The sequence below is a fragment of the Mixophyes fleayi genome, chromosome 10, assembly GCF_038048845.1.
Source record: "Mixophyes fleayi isolate aMixFle1 chromosome 10, aMixFle1.hap1, whole genome shotgun sequence".
NCBI lineage: Eukaryota > Metazoa > Chordata > Amphibia > Anura > Limnodynastidae > Mixophyes > Mixophyes fleayi.
In genome coordinates, this window is record NC_134411.1 from 45,949,139 (window position 1) to 45,966,713 (window position 17,575).

Below are 17,575 nucleotides of genomic sequence, written 5' to 3' on the forward strand. Positions count from 1 at the left end.
ATACTAGTAGGCTAATTGGCTGCTATGAAATGAACCCTAGTCTCTGTGTCTGTTAGGAAATTTAGACTGTAAGCTCCAATGGGGCAGGGACTGATGTGAGTGAGTTCTCTGTACAGCGCTGCGGAATTAGTGGCGCTATATAAATAAATGGTGATGATGATCCCAGCAGGTGAATTATGTCCTGTAACCAAAATATGGCTAGTGTGCATATGTTTTGTTTTTTGTGCTAGGTATTATAGATTGCAAGAGCCACAGGTGTAGCTTGTTGTTTGATTGTTGTCAAAGTTCCAATATTCTCTGTAAAGCACTGCAGAATATGTGTGCACTATAGAAAGAATTGTTAAAAAAAAAAATTGAGCACACATATATTCTGCTGTGCATAACATCAAATATTTCATACAGCCACATGAATGTACTTGCACCAGCGCTACTATAAATTGACTCTGTTGTATTGCTTGACAGAAATCCAAGTTAATGGGGCTGAGATCTCAGTACACACCATCAAGGATGCATCTTACCCATTCCGGCGATGGTTGGTGAAGGGCTTCTCCCAGCACCATCAACTTTCTGCGGAACAAATTCACTTCACCCATACCCTCAGCTCTGCTCGGATGGTGATAGAAAATGTTGACTGAAAGGACGTTGGCTGTGTTTATGGAAGAGAAATTACATTGATACAAAGCTTCTGCCTCATGTGGTTGCTGCTTGCTGTATTTTACATTATATTTGTGAAATGCAGAAAGAGCAGTTTCTACCTCAGTGGAACATACATGAGTCTGAACTATCTGAGTTTTCTGTAGATTCAGCTACATGTGATTGGCGAGCGTACAAATACCTGTGCAAAAGTCATTCGCACCACCATCACTGCCAATCCAACATCGCTAATCGAGTAGAGCAGACAAAGGGTAACTAGAACAAAATAATTTTATTAAATATTTCAAAGATCTTTTTATAGGTTACATATTTAGTCATGTGTACCAATATAATAAAACGTGTCTGAGTTTGGGGGACAAAAAGGTTGCCTTCTGTTATATAAGGGGTAAGTCCCGTCAAGGTAGTATGGAGAGTGTGGTTGAGGTTGTGCAGGCCCTTGCACTCTTGACAACAGGCGATCAAGGAAAGCCATTTGACATTCTCTATTTTCCCTGCTAATACGCCCATGCATACCCATTATTTGGGTAAGGAAAAACTTCTGCAGCTCGCGCTCATTATCAAAGAAGCGTTGGAGACGTGCGTCTTCTTGCACCTGCATAGCCATATCCATTTCCTTGAGCTGTTCAACTATTATTGTGGTCATGGCTTTTGTTGCTTGCTTCATCTTTCTGAGCTTCTTCCTTTGAGAAACATTGCAAACTAGAAATGGGAAAAACAATCAAAACACATTAGGGCCGCCGAGTAACAATGAATGTTGCTGCAAAATAAAATAGCAGTATTATAAGCCGATATGTGCTTGAGGCCTCCTCCCTCTTGCACACTAGCTTCATGCTGCAACATATACGTGTTGATGTTTTAATATGTATTTACATTTAGTTTTTTAATGTTAAACTCTTTATTTATTTTATTAATTTTTTTTTAATGTTAAAGTTAATAAAACGTACCGTTAGAACGTAACGGCTGGGTCTCCGTTGCTGGTGAAGGTTGAGTCCCTGGCGATGGTTGTGTTTGCTGGGAAAGGTGGTATCGCTGACGAAGGTTGTGACTCCACAAATTCGTCTAAATACGTATTCATGCTGTCTTCATTCACAGCGAAAGAGTCCAATTCACCATTTAACGATTAACGCATAGAAATAGTAACAAGGCTATTTGTTAATAGAGGACTACAGCAGATATCGAAGTCTATGGGGACTGCCACTTTATCCTATTTATCAATCTCCTAAATTAGAACTTGATCCCGGTAAATATATTCAGATGCCACTAGCCATTATAACCTATCGGGATAAGATCGCAGGAGAGTGATCTTCAGATCCCCCACTGTAGGCTTCGTGATCTCCCCATCACAAATTCAGCCATGCCATAGAAACCTGAAAGTAAAATGATCAGTTAAATTATTCATTGGGACACCAGCTACTCAATTTTAATAAACTGACACTTTAATTTCTTATCATCTCGATAAGAAATGAAAATTAACATGAGCAATTTGCGTTTTCTCATAATTAGGCCCTTTAGTGTTTCTTTTATACATAACCCTTGTTACTAATAAATTGATTTGACAACTACAATATTGTGTATATTTACAAAATAATTGATGCGGTGATCCACTGATTTCTTACACAAGTGGAGTTGCTAAATAAACTGTAATGTACCTTGAGCTTGCAATTACATGGAATATGAATATTTTATAAAAAATGTAACTGTTATTATAAATGTAATTTATATTTTTAATTTTTAGTAGTTTCTGGAAAGGTTTCAGAATATTTAATTTGATTCATCCTTGCAATCAACAGTGTCTGTCTGTGATGTATTTATTTTGTGCCCTGCAAAGTGCTCCCCTTCCCTTACAAATTAACCAATTTCCACCTAGTGCATAAGGCTCTGCTCATGATGGGCCTGATTCATTAGGGAAAGTTAAGCAAAAAATGTAACAAGTTTTCTTAATCACGTTTTCTGGACAAAACCACGTTGCAATGCAAGGGGTGCCAATTAGTTTATTTTGCACAGAGGAAAATACGGGATGTTTTTTCATGTAGCACACAAATACTTGAGAGCTTATTTTTACACTGAAATATAAAGTTGATCTATTCTAGGACATGCCCTACCTAAATATAAATCTGCCATCCCATTTTAAATTTACCAACCCCTCCAATGCAACATGGTTTTGTCTTATTTTTCTTAATGAATCAGGCCCAATAATTGTCCTATTGCAATTACAGTCAGTGGCGGATCCAGGGGGGGGCGATTGCCCCCCCTAGCAGACACTTGCTGCCGACGGCTGCACAGGTCCGTCCAGCTGTGACAGGCAGGGACAGTGTGCTGCCCGGCTGCTCTGACTGTGTTTAAAACACAATCAGAGCAGCCGGGCAGCACACTGTCCCTGCCTGTCACGGCTTTCCGGACCTGCACATAGTGTGCAGCCGTCAGCAGCCTAAGATGTTAGAAAGGGGCGGGGCCTACATCGGCCCCCCCATCTCGCCCCGGGTACAGCATTTTTCTAGATCCGCCCCTGATTACAGTGGCTGATTTAATTAAGGTTAGTCTCAGATGGACATTTTCAAAATGCTGAGCCTTTGCTTTTCTACTCATTTTCAGTCGCATCCCATAGAGATGTGAGGGGAAATTTCTGTATTAGTTGGCAAGGTGTGAAGTGAGGCAGTGTCCATCTACACCTCATGGCTGATTGAAACTACCCCATAGTTTGAGCACCTCTGTACTGCAGGGTAAAATGGGACAAGCTGAAGGGCCAGTTACCAGTCCAGTATGCACTGACATTTTAATGTTTCAAGAGCTTCATGGTAAACTAGCCTGCCAGATAAATGTTTTCTAGGCTGTTTATAATGAATGCACTTGTCATTGTAAAGCAAAGGTTGGTGTGACTATAGCATACAATAAAAGCCTTTCTTCATTGCTGTGCCCAAAGCTGTATGTAAAATAAGCCTGTAACCCTGCCTCTTGTTACACAGTCCCCTGAATGTAATTGGTAAGAGGAGGTGTTGTGTATGTGTGGCGGGAAAGAAACAAAACAAAAAAAAAGCGCCTTTTTAAAATTCTCCCGCGATTGCAATTGGTAGCGGTATCGAGAAGGTCTCATCAAAGGTATTTAATTCAGTTCATATGTTATATCTTGTGCATGTGTCTGTAAGCAGTGTGATATTGTATATACCTTGTTCTCGCAGCTATTCCCTCAATGTCTATAGCTGATGTGCTGGGTCCTTCACTCACTTTGTTCAGTAGTTCTCTATAGCTGATGTGCTGGGTCCTTCACTCACTTTGTTCAGTATTTCCTTTATTCGTTGAATAGAAATGCAGTGTTTCCTTTCACATTCCAATTTGTATATTGTCTACTGTATCTCAGCCTGCATTACACACATCCATTCACACCGCCGATCTCCGCTCACACCGTGTTGTTCCTGAGGCGGGATTCGTATCATAGGCTGTGTCCCCAGCCACATGTAGCCTGGGGGGAGTAAGTAGACGGACGATCTCCATCTAGCCGGGGGTAATGGTTACTCTTAGCGGGCCACATGTAGCCCGGGGTGACAGGTATATAAGTACACGGGTGCTCTTCTTGTAGCAGCGGTAATGATCACACATGAAGAATAAGTACACTGAGCGACCTTCATATACCCGCCCATGGCAGTGTAATGATCAGGTTGGTCTCTACATATAGCCGAGGCTGTCATTAGACTGAGAATTACATCTAGAGGGTGACAGCGGAAATAGGCACACAGCCAGCTAGACACAGCGAGATGTGATGACTAAGGCATTAGTCACTACATGGAAATCCCATGCACACACGTGTGTGCGCACAAAGCATTGTCCCCAGATCACATGTTGGGCGCTAGCTCCGTACATTACCGGGTCCTGATACACCGCGCTGCTGTCACAGGTTAGTGCCGGTCCGTGTCCTCTTGTTGTCTGCTTTGTTTTTATCCTCGGTCCATTCATCTCTGCTCTCAATAGTTTTTATAACCTTCAGTTTCTCACCCTATACGAGCCTCTGGGAGATGACCACCGTTACAGGTCCCTTGCTGTTATGCGAGTCTTTTTCAATATAGTAGTTTTTATATAATAGTAGTTTTTTATATAGCGCGGACTATAGGCTCTTTTAGTACTTTGTAATATTTATTAGCTTCCTTCTCGAGGTTTCTGTTCACCATCACTTATTCCGGCTTTTACCTATCCAGGGGATTAGGTAAAAGCCGGAATGAGTCATCTTTAGTATTTTACCAATCCATTCCAGGTGCCGGAATAAGATTTTGTTTATATTCATCATCCATTCCGGGTACTGGAATGCATGGCTAAGGTACTCGGACTTCCGTTCCAGCACCCTTAACTGTAATAGATGGCTACGGTACTCGGACTTCCGTTCCAGCACCCTTAACCGTAATAGATGGCTACGGTACTCGGACTTCCGTTCCAGCACCCTTAACCGTAATAGATGGCTAAGGTACTCGGACTTCCGTTCCAGCACCCTTAACCGTAATAGATGGCTAAGGTACTCGGACTTCCGTTCCAGCACCCTTAACCGTAATAGATGGCTAAGGTACTCGGACTTCCGTTCCGGCACCCAGAATGGATGGCTAATGTACTCGGATCTCCATTCATGCAACATATATGTAATATAATATGTGGAATAGTTGTTCCACATATTACAGAGAACATATCTCTGTAGCAAAAGAGCATGCACTATATAGGGAGTGAACACACAACAAGCTTCACTGAAAACACCAAGCAGCAGAGGGCGTTGCAGGGAGCCACATCATTCCAGCATATCTGGTTTTCACCCACACCCCTTATCCAATTTATGCCTACACTTATGTTGTGCTCTGTTTACTGCCCCCATTAAAAGCTTGATTTAGAGTTGGACATAAGTCCATTTGTTCCATATAAAAAGTGTCTGTAAAACTTGCCGTACTTCGCATGCACACAATTTAAATGTGTATTTTTAGGAGCATATCTTATACTTGCAGCCCCATGTGTTTGGAGATGTGGTTCAGGGGAGTTCACATGTAAATTTTGTACAGTAGGGCATACTTGCCAACTTTGCAGATCTTCAAAGCTGCCGTGTACTGGGGGCGTGCATTTTTGTGTGTATGCAAAAGTCACAATTTTACATTCAACTCCAAATATGTAGTTGTTCAGGGTGTCAGTGCACTTTACTGATAAGCAATTTGTGATGGTTGGAAGATAGGAGAAAGATCACATGACATCTCAGGAAAACAAACATTCAGACTCTATAGAAACAATTTAATGTACTTTGTATGGTTCCCATGCAGATTTTCCGTCTAATTATAGCTCCTGCAGGAATTTATTTTTCTCCGTTAGTTGCATCTATAAATTCCCAGCCTTCATGTATTCATTTTGATTTATAATTATTCTTTGCCTCTCTGTTCCCTGTCGCTATATTTAACAGTTTTGTTTTGTGTAGCTCAGTCTCATTCTAAGTCACTGCATTTAATGTGTGTTTTATATTGTTATTCTATTATTTAAATTAGTATTTATACAACTACTTTTTGTTAATGTAGCAGCAAACATTTTCTGACATCTAACAGATGATTTATTTTGCCCATATTTCAAACAAGTGAATCCCAGTGCTATGGTCTGTACAATGTATTTGTTCTATAATGGTGGTGTTAAGGTGCTGTTTTAAAAGAAGCATAAATTGATGAGTGACCACTAAGTAAGGCGGACCCCTAATGAAGGACTAGGGTATTGGGCCCCTGGATACTTGTGTTAAATCTAAAATTCTGACCCAAGTCAGCCTGTGGTGTCAAGTATATCTGGAAGCGCTTCAATCAGCTGGAGAGAATTGACACAGACCAAGTTCTGTATGCAAGGAATATTCTCTAGTTTATTGATACAAAGATACAGGTTTTTATAGGCTACTGAATAAATGAATCCTACGTCATATGCATACAATAGTTTATACCACTAGTTTATGAGAAGCGCTACTGATTAACTTTCTCACGTATTCTTGAGGTGTTTACTTTTCTCCCCCTTCTAAGGACAGATGAGCCTATTATTTCTTATCTCAAGGGGAGTTGGAGATATGCTATGTGCAGCACCATGGATACAGCTCCCATACTACCAGCTGGATATGAAGCTCATTATTGTTTTCATAACTGGTTACATTCTTCAGGTGTTCTCTATTAGTTCAACTTCAAGGCCATAGGCTCACATATTGCAAAACTGCAAGTTAACAGAAAAATGAATAATCTCTTCTAGCAAATAATATTTCTATACAAGTTACAATAAAATGGCTGAACAAAGGCCTTATGAGGCCTTAACAAAAAATCATATTTAACATTTCCCATCTTTTATTCAATTTTCGACCCTTTCTCCTCCTACCTACCTAATCCTATCTATAGAACCACATTCTTAATAAGCAGGTACTTATACACATGTAGGAGGCCACATGCATAGAGTTGGTCCCCTTAGGAATCTGTCAACTCATCCCCCACTAATAAGCCTGTGATCCTCCCTGTCCTAACTTGATTTATGAGGAGATGCATTTTGGCAAATGTCCATGTCTAGAAAAGATGGTTTCTTAGAAGATGGTTTCTTAAAAGATGGTTTCTTAAAAGATAGTTAATGAGTCTATAGTAGTTCTGCAGGCCTTGCATGTCCTTTGTTCAATCTTTAGTAGTTTCTTGTTGCAAACTCTGCAGTTCTTTGGCTTTGCTAGTCCAAATAATTCATGACACTCATAGTCTGGTCAGGTTTCAGAAGTAATTTCTGTGATCATCAGAGGTTCGGGATTTTCAGTGGTTCCCTTTTTGGAGAGACAACAATCAAGTGTCAGTAACTTCTTAATCAGCCATATATTTAGTTTCATTATCACCTATACGATCAACAGGATTGCTAAACCATTTGCTACTAATGCCAATATTTCCAATATCCAACATGAATCATTACTGACAACTTTACCAATGAGGTTATGCATCTGCACAAAGACATTTTCAGAGTTTACTCTACTATGAGTGCAAATTGTTGAGCACTCCTTCCCATATGTTTCTCACAGTGGCATAGGCAATATGTCACTTAACTGTCTGTTTCATACTGGGTTAGGGAGGCCTTAATCCCTACTTCAGTCACAATTATTCTGGCAAGACATATCAATACAATGAGACAGTCATTTCTATTTATCAGAACAAGACTCCCCTGATTTGAAGACTTTGCAGTGTTATGCGTGAATCCAGGTGTCTCTTTCCTGTACTTTCACTGCCATGGGAGTCGTCAACAGGACTTGATAAGGACCCTTGTATCTGGGTTCAAGACTTCTCCTGATGTGCTTTCTCACGACCACCCAGCCCCCCAGGGTGCAGTTTATGGGTACCTGTATCAAAATTAGGGTTTGCAATGGAGGAGAATATTTGACCATGTATTTCAGTTAGTTGTTTCTATAATAAGGCAACATAATTCAACAAATCACTATATACATGGTGTAGTTGCTATAGAAAATAACAGCCTGTTCTGTTTGCTGTGCCAAACAATATCTCATATGGTGTTAAACCTGTGTCTTTCCTAGCAGTATTTTTTACTGAGTGCAGGTAAACATGAGATCCATGGCAGACCTGTTTCAGCCATTATTTTCTGCATTTTCAATTTCAGTGTACCATTAAGGCGCTCCATACATCCTGAACTTTGGGATCTGTAGGGGGTGTGATAGTTTCTGGAATCCTTGCCCCGTAAAGTGTATCCCTCTGTCACTTACAATGACCTCTGGTACACCATATCATCAGATTACCTCATTCGCAATTTTCTTGGCTAATGCTTTAGCATTTGCTTTTCTATACAGCCATGTCTCCAACCAGTGACTAAAGAAGTTGACACAGACAAGCACATTCTCAAAGCCCGAGCATTTGGGAAGTTATAAAGTCTATCTGTATCCTCTTATAGGGATATTATGTCTGGGGTGTGCTTTTCCATAGGACAGACTTACTCGGGTTACTTTGTGCACAGACTAGGCATTCTGCCACTAATGACTGTGCTGCTTGGGCGAACCCTGGTACTATCCATAAGCTGCTAGTGAGTACAACCATAGCATCTTTTCCCAGATGCACTTTCTCGTGTGCTATATTGGCCATAATGGGATAAACTACTTTTGGCAGACACAAACGCTGACCTTTACACCACTCCTTGCACTTCTAGTGCTCCATGTATTGCCCAAGTCTTTTTCTTATTTTCTGTTGCTTGTCTTTCCATAAGTTGGAGTGTGCTCTGGTCAAACAGGGGTCAGGGGGTCACCATGTAAATAGACTCCCCTTGGGGTACTGGGGCTATGGCGGCTTCTCGTGCGGCCTGGTCTATTTCACTTAGCTTCGGGGGTAGTATCTCTGTGTGTGTCTTCACCTTCATCACTGTTTGGAGGACAGCTGGAATGCAGTGAACAGTGCCCTGGTATGTTCATCATATTGACTGGTTTGCTTGCTGAACCCATAAGGTCCCTACTTTTCCATACAGGGCCATAATCATGCGCAATTACAAATGCATAACTTGAATCAGTGTAAATATTTACTCTTTGTCCTTTTGCATATATGCATGCAAGTGTCAGGGCCTTTAGTTCAGCTTCTTGTGCTGACATGTGACTCGGTAGAGTCTGTTGAATCACTATTTCTGTGTGTGTGGTTACAGCACACCCTGTATACGGGACAGGATCTATGTGATAGTGTGAACCATCTACAAAAAGAGTGATGTCTGCATCTGGTAATGGTTTATCTTTAATGTGAGATAAAACCAGAGATTCTTGTTTCATTAGTTCTATGCAATCATGTTCAGAAAAATTTTGTTTGCATTTTTTTTTTTTTCCTTTCTTTCTGTTCAAGCTGGAATGGAATTCCCCCAAATCCCTAGGGTAACCCCAATATATACAGGTACTTCTCCCATCTTTTGAAACTTGCTGCAATAAGGCAGCAGGATTCAACATTGTGCACTGCTTAAGTGTAACGTTACTGGGAGTAAGCAGTGCTACTTCATTAGGATAGGCTTCAGTAAGGAGCATGTGGAATCCAAGGAAAAGGTTCTTGGTTTCTGAGTTCCACAAAGTTTACACTCATTAGATGGAGTGTACAGTACAACGGTTAAGACAGATGTGGTAACTTTAATTCTTCTGGAAGAGAAACACTTAGCTTAAATAACCTGTTAATAAGCCACATCATCAGTTCTATTAGTGTATATAATAATGTGTTGGGCCACAATACTCACAAACACATTCCTGCATTGGGTGTAAACCCCTGTAGTCATGGGTTGCTCTTTTCTTTATTTGGTTGGGTTAAACTTTCATATTAGAATTTTCTAATTATGTATAATGATCTATACATTACTATGGGCCTGAGTCTGGTTCTTCCAAACTTGGCTTTCCTTTCTAGTCTAGTACACATCTACAGCGCACAGCAAAGGAAAATAACGTGCAATCTATATTCCTCCTGCTAATATCAATGAACTCCCCTCTCTGGTCTCCCTTGGACCTTTAAAAAACTTAAAATACAGTTTACTCAGATTCCCCTTGTCTGAAGGTCTTAACATATATCTGTGAACATGAGAGGCTCTGGGGCCTCTTGTGCTTCCTTTTTTTTTTTTTTTGTCTTCTAATAAAAAAGGAAAGGGAGGAAGAAAATACACAGTGCGCTCGGCAAGTGTTATATGTCACTCATTTCACAATAGGAGGGAATGTCCTTTGTGCTGTATATCTTCATACTTAGTAAATCTGGCCGGTAACAAATGTTTTGCTTGTGCTTGGTTTCTGTCACAACGTACGATACCGTTAAGGTAACTGGGTGTCCTAGCACAATATCTATACTCTTTTCAAGCACTAAAGCAGAGTAGTATGCAAGTGACCTTAGCTTGCGACCATGTATTTGTGTCAGTACTCCTTGTACATGTGCACTGACTTCATAACAAAATAATGTGAAAGGCTTGTCATAATCTGGCAAAGCCAGTGCTGGCGCTGAAGTTATTTCAGCTTAAAATTGGTTAAACATTTGGTTCTGCTCAGAGGAGAGTATAAATGGCTTGCTATGATCCAGAAGTGCTAATGCAGGAGCACATACAATTGCTCTTAAAGTCTTAAATCTTTTTCATTTCTGTAAAAATATAGAATTCCCATCAATGCATTACCATACCCACAATAAAAAGAATTATTTACAGTATATGACAATTATAGCACAGTAAATAAGGGCAGTAAATGTCTTTACAAACACTGATTTACTCAAAACTGTAATGAGGATACAAATAAAAACCTTTTGCTTTCTGCACATACAGAAAAACCACCTAGTTCATGCATTTGCTATGCGAATAGCACATAAACTCTAATATCTCTTCCAAAACAAGGTAATCATTACTCAGAAGAGTTTACGTTATTTAAATCCTTCATTAGTTTATACTTATGTTTGTTGTGGTGCAAAGATGGTGCATTGGAAGTTAAATCAATGCAATCTGGATTGCCTAATGGGTCTTTGCAGCTGGAGACCTGTGAATAAAAAAACTTTTGCATAGAGATTAACATTTATTTACTAGGAATTACTGTAACTGTAACATGCGTGTATACTGTTATCAGGTAACCAGTGAACAGCTGCTAAAAGCTTAACTGTGACGCTATGCGTTCCATGCCTTGATTTCCTCAAAGGGGCAGTCCCTAATTTCACAAATAGAGAATGTCAAAGTGACGAGACCTGGGCGAGTGTTCAAAGCCACTCCTTTCTTATCATCTCTTAGTACAGCCCTTTTAAATGACACTAATTAAATTTCCGGGTTTAGAAACATTCAATCTGGAATCTTGGTTCCAAGTATTCAACCATTTTAAAAGCAGCACTGTCTCATAAATCAGAGTACTCTCGTTAGACACAATACATTGTGTCTGTAAATCATTCAACATTTTCTCAACAAAATCTCTCTCCCGTGACCAAATATTCACAAATATTTCTAGATTCTGTGATTTTCGTGTTCAAAGTAAAAATATATTCACTTAAGTCTCGCTCACAGACGACATTTTATCTCGTAACATTTCTTTAAAGGCATAACAAACCCTCCTGATTTCTGAGAACATTCATCAGCGCCATTTTAACACAGATAAAAACAGCATGTAAGCTCACTCCCACAATTCTCAACTTCATTAAAGAGAAAGCTATATTTCTGAACTTCAGAAACAAAATTATTTTGTTCAAATACAGAAACGGCTTGTTGGATCCCAGCCAGCTTTGTTCTGACACTAGTACTTATAGTGATAATGTACATTATTTACAATCTTGTCCGTGCAATCGGACCAAACATTTTAAAACTTCTTTTGTATCTTTTTAAAAGCTTATCATTAAGCAATGAATGTACAACTTTTTCAACCTTGAAACATGTCTCTTGTAAAAAACGGACAAGACAGACAAACATTGTGATTTAAAGTAAATCAAACATCTCCCTTATAGAGCACTAAGACAGAGAACAAACAATGTGAATTATCACGGATCTCTCTCACACGCAGTAAGACGGAGACAAAACTCACATACAGAGAAAGAAAACTTAACTGACATCTTCCAGCCTACTGCTGTGGAACTACAAGTCCCAGCATTACACTAAATACAAGTTAGCTTCAACATGTTATCATCAATCAGCACTCCGGACACATTTCTTTAATTTTACATACATTGTCAAAAAACAAAAAACAGTGTGCTTCTTATCTCAACACACTGAAATCATTTACACAGAATAAGGGAGGGGCACATTTCACTTATTCAGCTGCACAGGATCAAACATACATTTATAATATACAACCTACTTGATTCATTATTCAGCTTCCGATGCATTTAGCATATCCACATATATTTCGACTTTTCAGATCTCTTAACTTTCCTGTGCCACCTCAAACAATCTCTTGGGGTTTGATCTCAATACCCCTTTGTTCTTGTCACATTACCACTTGCAACACCTTTGTTTCTCCATCCACACATATCTTTGGCTATCCCCGCTTTCTTGAAAAATTCCCTGCAGACCTTCTACTCCCCCATTTCCTTTAGTCTTTGTGCATCATATCTATGAGGGAGCTGCTGTCATTTGTTTACTATCTATATTACTCGTATTGACAGTATTCTGTTGAGTCCAAATCGGGACTCTTATCTAGTTTCTGTGGGTTGTCCTTGCACTGGACGTCCCGTTCTGTGGACTCCTTGTACTGGATGTCCTTGCTAAATAGCTTCTTTGACAGTATCTGGGACGAAGGTCTTTTGGAAATCTCTCTTACACAATTTGGGCAGATTACAGAATCTCCCTTCTTTGATATACCTCTGGGGATGGTGTCTAAAATGTTCACTCAATGTTCAAAACAATAACTCTCTAAATCCCTCTATTCCATTACATGCTTCTTTGATCAATGTCTTATGTGACTTTTATGCTTTATACATCATACATAGGTACAAACACATGCACTCAAAATTCAATCATCTTTCAAAAATCTAATCAACAATACAATTACAGTAAACAAATTGGGTTAATACTGTATTATATTAATCAGATGATACTTGAGACTCACAAATTCGCGTGTCAGGTGCCTCAGACAGACATGAGGTGACCCAGACTAGGAAGACCAACGAGTAGAAATCTACTGACCGCGGATGTTGGGGTTCAATGTGCTGGGAAACCTCCGTTGTCTGTCTTGTAGCCTGCTGGACAGCGAATCTCTGTGGCGACCTCCAAGTTGTTAAATCTAAAATTCTGACCCAAGTCAGCCTGTGGTGTCAAGTATATCTGGAAGCGCTTCAATCAGCTGGAGAGAATTGACACAGACCAAGTTCTGTATGCAAGGAATATTCTCTAGTTTATTGATACAAAGATACAGGTTTTTATAGGCTACTGAATAAATGAATCCTACGTCATATGCATACAATAGTTTATACCACTAGTTTATGAGAAGCGCTACTGATTAACTTTCTCACGTATTCTTGAGGTGTTTACTTTTCTCCCCCTTCTAAGGACAGATGAGCCTATTATTTCTTATCTCAAGGGGAGTTGGAGATATGCTATGTGCAGCACCATGGATACAGCTCCCATACTACCAGCTGGATATGAAGCTCATTATTGTTTTCATAACTGGTTACATTCTTCAGGTGTTCTCTATTAGTTCAACTTCAAGGCCATAGGCTCACATATTGCAAAACTGCAAGTTAACAGAAAAATGAATAATCTCTTCTAGCAAATAATATTTCTATACAAGTTACAATAAAATGGCTGAACAAAGGCCTTATGAGGCCTTAACAAAAAATCATATTTAACACTTGTATGCGCATAGGTGCACACTCAGTCATTGACAATAAACAAGTGTTTATTCCGAGAGCAAGCTGGTCACTGCCAAACTAACAAAATATACACTGTATTTAGGCTGGCATGCAGTATACATACTGGAGGACACCCACAGAAGCTGCTTTTACTGTGACTTTGGTCCATTAATTCACTTGTCCCACTCCTATCGCAATTTGACAACTCCACACAGGTCTAATACTGCTTTGGCACTGTACAAGTGATACTTTGGGCAGAGGGGAAACTCTTTGGAGGCGATGTGACAGACTTCACCGCGATGTCTGACTGCACTCATCACTTATAACTGTATGGCATCTTCCCTGAAATCCTCCTCGTTTCTCTGGGGTGTGAGGAAAAACGAACGGAGATACATCACCATGCTGTGCCTCCACGGCCCTTTACTTCCTTGCATGAATGTTGCTCACAAAGGGCCTGATTTTAGAGTAGGCTGCAACGTTGTGGCCCAAATATAGGTGTAAACATACAGCTGCAACATTACAGTCTGGCATCTGTATTTTGAGTTGCCCATATTTTTTAGTTACATACAACTCAATATTATCAATTTGTGGCTGCACCAAGGTATGCTCTAAGCCTGGCTTAGCTTGGTGCTGATTGCCAATTATGTAGAGAGACTCTACTACTGTCACCCAGCCTTAGCAACAGTACTGGTGAATCTTGTCACCTAAGCTATAGTACTAGTCACTAGGCACTTTTTTTTGCTGCTGACGACAGAGTCTATAGGGGCCATGCTACACTTATGCATGCATGTCCATCCTGTACACTGATAGGGGTTTTCAAGTTATGTTAAACGAAGAAGCTGGTGGCGCAGTCTGCGCATGCATAGTATGGCAGACTTCTGCAGGCCTCATTTGAGCTGGCATCCAGCTCTAAATAAAGTCTAAAATCAGCTCCTTCCTCCAATCACCTGAATCCTATTAGACCCATCATTTTCTTAGATTAGGGTTATAATATATATATATATATATATATATATATATATATATATATATATATATATATATATATATATATATAATCAAGGGGTTTAACAAGGTATAGGAGGGAAACATTCTTCAAAGGAAGAGAAGTACTAGAACATGACAACATGCACTGAAACTGGTGGGAAACAGGTATAGAGGAAATCTGAGTAAAAATTAAACTGGCAAGTGGGATAGCCTCCCATGAGAGGTGGTAGAGGCTAATACAGTAGAGTAATATCCTTACAAAGAAGAAAGGATCAACTAGGGTTTGAAGTTACCATAGGTTTTTAAAAAAAAAATGGGCACGCTAGATGGGACAAGCGGTTCTTATCTGCCGTCAAATTCTGTGTTTCTTTAAATCCTGAAGTTCCCAAGTTGCTTTCTTGAGTATTGTGCTCGGTTTCCTTGGGAAAAATTACTTTTTGGCTGATCTTCTGTGAAAAGGATGGCTTTAGGAATACATGAACCCCGCTGTCTAACTTCACCGAGCCAGACTGTTGGACCAAAAACACAATTCCTAGTAAACATTGCTACAATTAGTCCTGTGTAAAGACATGTAATGTTATTAATGAAACTATTAACCCGTTGACTCCTGCAGAACCCAGTGCATTCCTTTTGTGATTCTAGTGATAGCTAGATGCCCCTAAAAGCCAAAAAAAAATAAAAAAACAAACCTTCCAGTTCTGACTTTTTATTTGGATTTGTTTGACCAATTCACTTGAATATAAAATCATACTGGAGTCTACCAAGTTGAATAACTGAAACATAATTGAAAGTAGAAAAAAAAATCCAATGTAACTATAAACCGACCATTAATATGTACCCACTCACTTTAATATTCTGAGAAAATGTTTTTCAAATTCATATTGGATAAATTTTAATCTTGTGACATTAATGTGAGTGATGGCCACAACACCCTGCACCCAGAAAGCATGTTCATAAGGTTTGAGCTACATTTTATGACATTTAATTATATACAGTTGCTCAGTTACAAAATAATTGTGCAACTAAAGCCCTACCCCATTGGTTCCCAAACTGCACCACAGCTCCCTGGGGTGCTGCAACTAGGGCTGGGGGTAAGTCTGAGAGGTGCTCCCCAGCGCCTGCCATCCCCCGCTTGTCGTCCGGGGCTCCCTGTTCCCTTCTCACTGATTGTCGGGCGTGATGTCGCCACATTTTCAGTGAGGAGCGGCACAGAGAGGAACCTGAAGAAAAAAAGCCAAGTAAAATGTAAGTAAAGGAACGGAGGGGAAACACTGTAGTGAAGGGGGCCATAGTGTACTAAAGCACAGCGAATCCTTGTTCCATTTGCAACAACATATCTGTGTGAAGATGCTTTTTATTGCAGCAACTCCTGAAAATCCAAGTACTATTCAAAAAATCAATGTGGAACAGGAAATAAGGGGGACAGTGTCCATACTGATCCCAAGGCATGAAAAGTTGTGTAGTGCACAACAGGCTCACACATCCCATCAATAAATACGTTTGGTATTTTTTATAACATTCATAACCAAGCACATTTTTTGTATATAATGTTTTATTTTGTTTGATCTTATTCCTGTTAATGAGTGCTGTAAAGTGTTCTTTGCAAGAAATATTATTGAACAAAATATAAAAATATTATTTTTCCTAGGATTTATGAGTATTTTTGTAAACAAAATATTGCTGTCCTGACCTAAATACTTTATTACGTTGATTTGACCCAACTACTTGCTTAGGGGTCCCTTGAAAAAATTCTGGAGACCCTAATGGTGCTTCGAACTGAGAAAGTTTGGGGACCACTGCCCTAGTCAAAAAAAGAAATAGTCTCTGTTAAGGCATGAAAATGTCCCAACATTAAGGGCTCATGTAGACATCTTAGTTCTGTGTCCTATTAATGTGCGCACATGGTCACAGGACTGTAGGTTTTGTGTATCCTGTGTCTGTACGTACTCAATATTAGGACACAAAACTAACATGGCTAAACCTTCCTTCCATAAAGGTATGTTCATCACCAATGCAATTAAGAAATAATAATGTCCTTACTATGCAGGAATGCATTGTGAGAGTCCCAGTGTGCAGCAAGTGACTATAGTTCACTAGACAGGATTTCCTAGTAACACAGACTACTTGTTTGCTAAATAAGCTGTTCAAATTAGTTTTTTAAGGCAATTACAATTTTACATACAGTATCCATTGGTGTATTAAATCTCCCAATTTACTTTCTTATCCATATGTGCAATAAACCTATCTATGGATTTATCATATTGTATATATTTATTGAGCAAATGTAAACTCGTAATACGTTTAATGTTGCAGCTTGCAGGCTTTTTTTCTTTTGTCTGTTTTATCTTATTAATGTATATATAGGTTCATCTGTCTTCTATAGAGTTATGTCTATGTTTTATGCATCAGGTCTGTAAGGCAGCAACTATAGTGCTGAATGTTACCGCACATTTTGCTATGTAGATTACAGGACATTCTCCTTGGGAGCTTTCATTGATTAGCAGTCAGTCAGATGAAGTGATGTGTATTTGAAGATGGGAGGGTTCTGGTGAGAATTTGAAAGGGTGGTGGAGAGATACAGGACAGGGATTTGTAGGCAGAGACACAAAGAAACACATAAGAGATTGACTAACAGGAACAAGGGACATTGCAGCAAGAAATAAGAGTTTGGCAGC

General features: G+C 39.5%; 1 protein-coding gene and 2 long non-coding RNA genes across 4 annotated transcripts in view; 1 reads left to right on the plus strand and 2 right to left on the minus strand.

Annotated features, from left to right (window-relative positions):
• Positions 1–906: 906 nt before the first annotated feature.
• Positions 907–4,727, minus strand: LOC142104157 (uncharacterized). Its single transcript, XR_012679522.1, has 3 exons — positions 3,818–4,727; positions 1,599–2,021; positions 907–1,353 (listed from the first exon to the last, which is right to left on the minus strand). It is a non-coding gene; the product is annotated as an uncharacterized LOC142104157 (long non-coding RNA).
• Positions 3,668–17,575, plus strand: part of SLC29A2 (solute carrier family 29 member 2) — a 41,325-nt gene continuing 27,417 nt past the window's right edge. Inside the window, exon 1 of one of the 2 annotated variants that reach the window (XM_075188663.1) lies at positions 3,668–3,750. The gene's annotated coding sequence lies outside the window, so the exon portion shown is untranslated. Of the gene's footprint in view, positions 3,751–4,430; positions 4,544–17,575 lie in introns of those variants that run through there. The other variant, XM_075188662.1, reaches the window with a different exon arrangement.
• Positions 9,375–10,961, minus strand: LOC142104155 (uncharacterized). Its single transcript, XR_012679521.1, has 2 exons — positions 10,495–10,961; positions 9,375–9,780 (listed from the first exon to the last, which is right to left on the minus strand). It is a non-coding gene; the product is annotated as an uncharacterized LOC142104155 (long non-coding RNA).